Raw genomic sequence first — 7574 nt, forward strand, 5'->3', positions numbered from 1 at the left:
TGGTGTGATTTTTTCCTTCAATAGTAAACCGGCATGGGTTAAGTAGACGACTAAATGGACCACGTCGACTATTCACAGGGGCTTGTCATGTTTGTATTGGCATCCTTGACATTCTTGAGGTGCACCGGGCTCTCTCCATCCTAGAGGCACACCGCATGGCCCTCATCATTGTCGCGGTTCACACAACTATTATGATGTAGATGTAAATATAACTATTATGATGTAGATGTAAATATAACTAACTTTTGCATCTCTGAGGCCCAAAACCCATCTCCAACAGATGATGTAGATGGAAAAAATACATCTCTGTCTCCCGGAGATGCAAAATACAACACCTTGAGATGCAAATTAGCATCTCCACCTGCAGGAGATGTAAAACGGCAGGTCGTGCGCCAACTGCAAACTGTCGTTTAACATTTGCATCTCCGAGGCCCCAAATCCCACTTCCAACTTGTAGGTCGCGTCGATCTAGGATCACCATGCCACTCACCCCCTAAACTCCACATGTATGCCGTGGCGAAGGTCGGCTCACCTGCACTGCATCGACCGGCACGCGAGGGCTGCTCCGCTCCTCCAGTTGATCAAGCCCACGCATCGACTTGCCTTGATCCCATCCCGCACCTCCGGTTGATCCAGTCGAGGCATTGAGCGACGTAGACCGGCCATCGGGACTGGATTGATTGGATGTTGTTACTCCACTACGCCAGGAATCGGGACTGGATGGATGGACACGGTCGCTCCTCTCTGTATGCCTCGCATCTAGTAGATCCCCTTTAGCGAAGCCCAGCTCCGCTGGAATGGGCAGGCAGCTGGCCGACGGCCTAGTGCACCAGAGGCCTTCGTTTCAGCCTCTCGAGCAATAGCTCACAGGACAGCTGGGCCATGTTTCACACAGGATCTAACAGCCAGGAATGTCTAGATTGTGTAAACGAACGACCGAAAATGCAAATTATTGAGAGATCTCGGTTTACACTCAGTTTTACTATCTTTAATAGAAGATTTCGTAATTGTGTTAAGATTGTATTAGGTCCAATTTAATATCTCAAAATGTAGCCTCAGACTAACAAGATTTTAAAAATTCTTAGGGGGTTAGATATAAAGGAATGATGGGGTACAAACGTGCGTGCGACGGTGCTTGCGCCGATCGATCGGCCAAGTGGCCTGCGCACGGTCATGTGCAAGATGCATTCAGCTATGCAGCTGACAACATGGGCATGCATGTGGATGATCGAAGCGTGGACCTGCGCCCCGTGGTAACATGGTTTCTTTTTTTTTAAAACTCATGGTTTCTTTTTTAAACATAGTACATACGCAAGCGCTCATACATAGGCGCATACAATCATCTCTATGAACGAACACATGCGCATCCTATCGTCATGAGCACCTTTAAGAGACTGAGCCGACATATCATCTTGAGATATACGAAGTCACCATAGGCCCCTCTTCGTGGACGGGAAAGTCTTCTTCCACTGAAAACGCAACGCCGAAAATATATTGAAAATAAATTCAGGATTAATGCGAGAACTGTGCATTTTATCTTGAGAAAGAGTGATCGATTCAGTAGTAATCTAATCGAAACTCTAGATATAAATGGCGTCTTGTATCTTAATCAATTGTCCTTTTTTGAACTGTTGTATGTATCTTATTATTATTCTCGAGAAAGAGGGGTTAGTTGGTAACAACCCAATCGGATCGGTATCAGATTTAAAACGGAAACACATCCCTAATACTAAGCACATGTACCATGAAAAAAGATATATGGACGCGACTAGGGAGCACACGTGTGCTCCTTAGCGTTCCCGAGCACACACCCAAAAAAGGTAAATTTTGTTCTAATGCTATGATGCAAAATTCACTCCAAAATAGGAAAGATCTTGTCCCATGTGTAATTATTACGTGTGTTCAAAATTTTCAAAAAGTCATAACTTTTGAACGAAGCATCAAAATTAAGATTCGTTTTCATCGCTAGATTCTTGGCGACGAGCTCTTCAAAACTAGATCCCATATCGATATGTTTCGACAAACTTTTATTCCTCGGGCAATTTTGGTGCCACGAAGAGGCAACTTTTGTACTACAACAAGCAACTTTTGGTTTGGTTGTTTATCAGATCATTCTGATGTTCTTTTGAGTTGGCTATACGATGACTACCAAATTGCCTATCATCATCTGTAAGTTGCCTACCACAACTATCTATCAACTTTGGTGTTATATGAAGCACCTTGTTGGCCGGTTGCCTGTCATGACTACCTATCCACTCAATGCTCTTATAAAGTTGGCTATCATGACCGTCAAGTTGCCTAGTGTCACCTAGGGAGTTGCTTTTGACGAACTTTTTTTCTCAAGCAACTTTGCTGCCACAAAGAGGCAATTTTTGATCTACAGTAGGCAACTTTCGGTTAGGCTGTGTATCATGATCACCAATCATCCTAATGTTTTTTTGAGTTGTCTACGATGACTATTAAATTGCCTAACATCACCTATAAGTTGCCTAGCATCAACTATGAAGTTGCTTTCGGCAAACTTTTTTTCTGAAGCAACTTTGGTGCCACGTATAAGGCAACTTTCGTACTACAGTAGGCAATTTTCTGTTAGGTTGTGTATTATGGTTATCTATCATCCCAATATTCTTTTGAAGTTTGCTATGACGACTACCAAATTGCCTAGCATCACCTATAAGTTGCCTAGCGTCAACTATGAATTTGTTTTCGATGAACTTTTTCTCTCAAGCAACTTCGGTGCCAGAGAGAGACAACTTTTATACTACAGTAGGCAACTTTCGGTTAGGTTGTGTATCATGATCATCTATCATCCTAATGTTCTTTTGAGTTGCCTACAATAACTACCAAATTGCCTAGCATCACTTGAAAGTTGCCTACCTGTGACTACCTATCAACTTTGGTACTACATACATGATGCACCATGTTGCCAGGTTGCCTATCATGACTACCTATCAACTCAATGCTCTTATAAAGTTGGTTATCATCTCATGACCGTCAATTTACTTAGCATCACCTATGAAATTGCCTTTGATGAAAAAAATCTCAAGCAACTTTCGCGCCATGGAGGCAACTTTTGTATCAGTAAGCAACTTTCGGTTAGGTTGTCTATATGGTGACCTATCATCCCAATGTTTTTTTGAGTTGACTATGATGACTATCAAGTTACCTACCATCACCTATAAGTTGCCTACCAAGCTTCATACCATCACTTTTGACGAATTAACTAGTACACATTATACAATGAAGTTGCTTTTGTGTGCCACTAAAGTTATCTTTCCATAAACAGAAAAGTTGCTTTGAAAGTGGTGCAAAATTTACCACCCCACATAATTTGGCCTCTTACCCTGGATAGTAAAAGTGGTGTGAAGTTGTCAACCGCCCAAGCAACTGACGACTTGTCCATGTCTCTGGCAAGTGGCCCTTGACCATATTTTCATTTTTTGTGTGCTTCTCTCGTGCGTGCCCCTGCCCCCGACGTCACCACTATCCCCAACCACGAAATCCCATCGTCATCGAAATCATCGATTCGCCTCCTCCAATCCATAGACAACTCGACATGACCCCCCCCCCCCCCCCCCCCCCGCCCCCCCCCCCCCACTCTTGTTGGGTCTCAGGAGTGGATTTCTAGGGAACTTGCGCAAGCATCTCTAGCAACTACCTATCATGTGTTGCGCTAGTTTTTGTGCGAAAAAACACAACTCTCTCAGGGATGGATCTCTGGGAAACTTGCGCCAGCATCTCTAGCAACTACTTATCATACGTTGGGCAAGTTTTTGGTGAAACCACGTCACTCATGGGAGCGGATCTCTAGGCAAGTCATGTCACTATCTCCCGCAACTAACTATCGCGTGTTGGACATGTTTTGGGCACTTCCCTCCACAGACTCCTATTTAACCTCCCTATGGAACCTCATTGTGGAACGGAGGAAGTACATCGGATGCTATTAGATTTTATACTGCCCAATCAATTAAAGTGTTGTGCTCATCCTGTGGATAGGTAGATGGGTGCATAAGTACGAACCAGATTCACACAAGTGATCTCTCCCTTCCCGCGTCCAGTTACAAAATAGACAAGGGACCGAGCTACGTCCATGAATTACCCCCTGATGTTCAACAATGACTCTAGAGATCCCCCTTTTTTATAGGAAACTTTTACTGAGTGATTTAGGCAAGTATTATTTATATTGAGGCAACTTACTCCATTGGCAATTGCAACTTGTGTGCAAATCACAACAATTTGCTGCTTAAATAATGCTACTGATATAAAGTGTACAAATTTATTTACAGATTGCCTAACTTCACTGCACAGGTAAAGAATTCATAATTCAATGGGCCATCACGTAGATTTTCGGGCAACTACAGTTTAACTAGTAAATGATGGGCAAGTTTTGGTCAATAATAACACAGTATGCAACAAATGATATCCTGGTATCCTTGAGTCATCACTTGTTCCTTGCGAGTTGACCTATCGGAGGAAACAGCACGTATGAGTATGGATTATATTTCACATAAGTTGAGAGGCCTTACAGAAGTAGCTTCGAGCACAACCGTATTGTCTTAACCTCAAAGTTTTACAGCAAAAGACTATCTATTTCTGAACCGATTGAGAAACTGTTGATTCCAAGTCAACAATCTTGAAGAAATTGTTAAAATTTCTTGGAACTAAGAAAATGAAAAATCTGTTTGGATAAGATAAATTTCGTATGCAACACATACAGTGAAGATACTACATCAGAAGCTACATGTTGAACCATGATGCTACTGATTAACTAGGATCTTGTTGCATAATTAATCACATAGCTATTAAGCAGTTAAAACACACCTGAAAGGGAAAATTTGGTGTTCCAAAAGCAGAACGCAGCTCCGCCAGTGGTGAGCACCTTATGGACTTCGAGCTATGGAGAATTGCACATTCATGCAAAGGATTGAGTCAGAAGCAGTAGTAATGGGCGAAATCCAAAATGGCACGTACATGATCTAGCTTACCTGAGAAAACGACTTTGCGCAGTGTTGGCTTTCAAAATAAATAACATGAAGAGTAAATGTTGTGTTGTTATGAATGCATCTTCCCTCCATGCATATTAGATTGCATTTGTCTAGAACAAAAAATATAGGCAAGTGACATTTGTGTGTTTTGGGGCAAATTAAGTGTAATCATCAGGCAAAAAGTTTGTGTTTTTTCGCAGGCTACTTTGATTTGTAATAAAAAAACACAACAAGTTGTTGGTGCCATTTTTTGGGGCAAATTCAGTGCAATCAGCAAGAAAGCAAAAAAAATCTCCTGCTTTTTGGGACAAGAACTGTTAAGCAAAGTTTAGCAAGTCTTTAGGCAAATTGTTTTTGTGATGTAGGCAAACCACATAAAGCTTTTTGCAGGCACCAAGCTAATCCCTGGGTGATCACAATGAAGTTTTTTTCATCCGAATTGTACCTGAGAAGTAAGTGATAAAGCTTTTTTGCCTAGGCATGATTTTGTTTTCTCAGTGTGTAGATTGCATGAAGTCCTGGTTGGGGGAAATAGGAAAAAAATTCAGAAGTAAGTCCTGTTGCGTGTTGTAGGCAAAATACATACTACTTCCAGGCAAGTTTTGTAGATTACCTGGGAACACATGATGAATCCTATCCCAGTAGTTAGCTATGATTGAGTATGTTGAGAAATGAGAAATTTCAGCGCTCCCTTGTAACTGCAACCCAACGGCCCCTGCAATGAAATTGTCCGGTGAATTGCGATGTGCAAAGGATGTAAACTATCTGAACATTGATTAAAGGATGTAGAGGTTGATCTATCGTTCGGTGCTTCTGAAAAAGATGTCAAAGGAGTGCAAATGATGCGAAGACTGTAGAATGTGGACGCATGTGCACCTGTTCTTAAAAGCTGTGTTGTTGCTCTCGTGTACTTGCTTTGAAGTTTGGTGTGCACCGTGTTTCAGTTTCAGTGTCAGCAAAAACACAAGAACAGCAAAGCACACATCAACCTACACACAGCTCACAAATCAAGTTGGTGCGAGCCGTCGAGCGAGCGAGGAACACAGCCCACGATGCGGCACTCGGGTAAGCCGTCGCAGGTGCAGCTGATTGACGCGGTCTGCGCGAACGACCCGAACCAGTCCAGCTTCCCGCACGGGTCCTTCAGGGTTACCTTCGCGCCATACCCGAACCCGAGACCACCGCTTCAGGGCGGCCGTTGCAAGAGGAGGCGACGGATCGGCCCTTGGTGCCGGCGGACAACACGGATGAGCCGCTGCGGGCTGACCTGAGCACCATATCGCCCTCCAGCGTGGGCTCCGTGGCGGCCGTCCCCGATGGAGCCGCGACGGTTAGCTGACCCAAACTCCAGATCCTGGAAAGAGGGGGAGGAGACGGCGGCGCGGCTGCTCTGTATCCCCCGCCGACCGGCTTGCCGGACTCCTCTTCTCTGCCATCTCCCCCTCGACCTCCCGGGCGTCGTCGCCGGCGCTCCTCTGCTCGACGGGGAAAAGGGGATTGGGCTAGTGTGTTTTTTTCTGAGAGATAGCGAAGCAGTTTCGCTGTGTGCCCAAGCGGTTTAATTAACTCGGACGATTCGCTCCGACCGTGGCACACCTGGCGATCGTGATTGCGGATCCGACGGCGCGCAGGCCTGTGTGCTCGGGAGAACTAATCAGCACAGCTGCACTTTTTAGAATTTAGGAAGATATATACTAGATGGAGATACTCGCGTCGCGCGTGAGGAAATAAAAATCTCTTTAGCTGTGCGTACGATGTAGGTATGCGATGGAGACTCGTGGCAGAGCAAAGCGCGCCGCCGCCAGGGATCGGCTGAGCAACCTGCCGGACTGCCTCCTCCAGGCCATCCTCTCGCAGCTCCGGTCCCGCCAGGTGGTTGAGACGAGCGCTCTGTCGCGGCGGTGGCGCCACCTGTGGCGCGCCGTCCCATGCATCCACATCGACAGCGACGACTTCCCCATCCAGATCGTTGAGGATTCGGAGGACGCTGCCTCGGAGCAAGATGATGATGATCGGAACTCAGAGGCCGATTGGTGCGTCCGAGATCAAAGCTTGTTTGAGGCGGAGGAGGACGCGCTAGCCAAGCTGGCGGATTTCGCCGACAATCTCTTGTTCCACCGTAGTCTCTCCGGCGAGGCTTTGGACACCCTGCAGCTGCGCATCCACCGTCAAGACGACGGACGCCGGCACGGCAGCACCGAGAAGGATATGATCAGCAGGTGGATTCACCGCGGCCTGAGGCTGTCACCGACGGCCATCGACATCACCATCGACGGTGTCCCGATGAGGCAACCCTCCTATTTCTCCAACGCCGGCGCCTGCTTTGGGTGCCTCGCCAAGCTCCGCATCGACAACGTTCTCCTCAGCCAAACCATCGAGAATCTCTTCGGCACCAACAGCCTCCCCGCCCTGCAAGACCTGGAGATCAGGAACAGCGCCCTCAGGTACATCGTGTCCGACACGCTCAGGAACCAAGTGTCGTTAGTAGTGGTATATATTTTCCATGTCTTCTTTTGATAGAGGATTTTTATTGAACCATGATCTAACTGGTCCCACGTATTAAACAGCACAACATACAGATTAAGTGGG

General features: G+C 45.8%; 1 long non-coding RNA gene across 2 annotated transcripts; it reads right to left on the reverse strand.

The window, feature by feature from the left end:
• Positions 1 to 4171: 4171 nt before the first annotated feature.
• Positions 4172 to 6501, reverse strand: LOC125549407. Of its 2 annotated transcripts, XR_007301331.1 has the most exons (5): positions 5862 to 6501; positions 5599 to 5700; positions 5431 to 5503; positions 4822 to 4894; positions 4173 to 4464 (listed from the first exon to the last, which is right to left on the reverse strand). It is a non-coding gene; the product is annotated as an uncharacterized LOC125549407 (long non-coding RNA). The 2 variants fall into 2 exon arrangements; XR_007301330.1 differs by having other exon boundaries at positions 4172 to 4464; positions 4822 to 5503.
• Between the last annotated feature and the right edge of the window lie 1073 nt (positions 6502 to 7574).

This window comes from Triticum urartu, chromosome 3, assembly GCF_003073215.2.
Source record: "Triticum urartu cultivar G1812 chromosome 3, Tu2.1, whole genome shotgun sequence".
Classification (NCBI taxonomy): domain Eukaryota; kingdom Viridiplantae; phylum Streptophyta; class Magnoliopsida; order Poales; family Poaceae; genus Triticum; species Triticum urartu.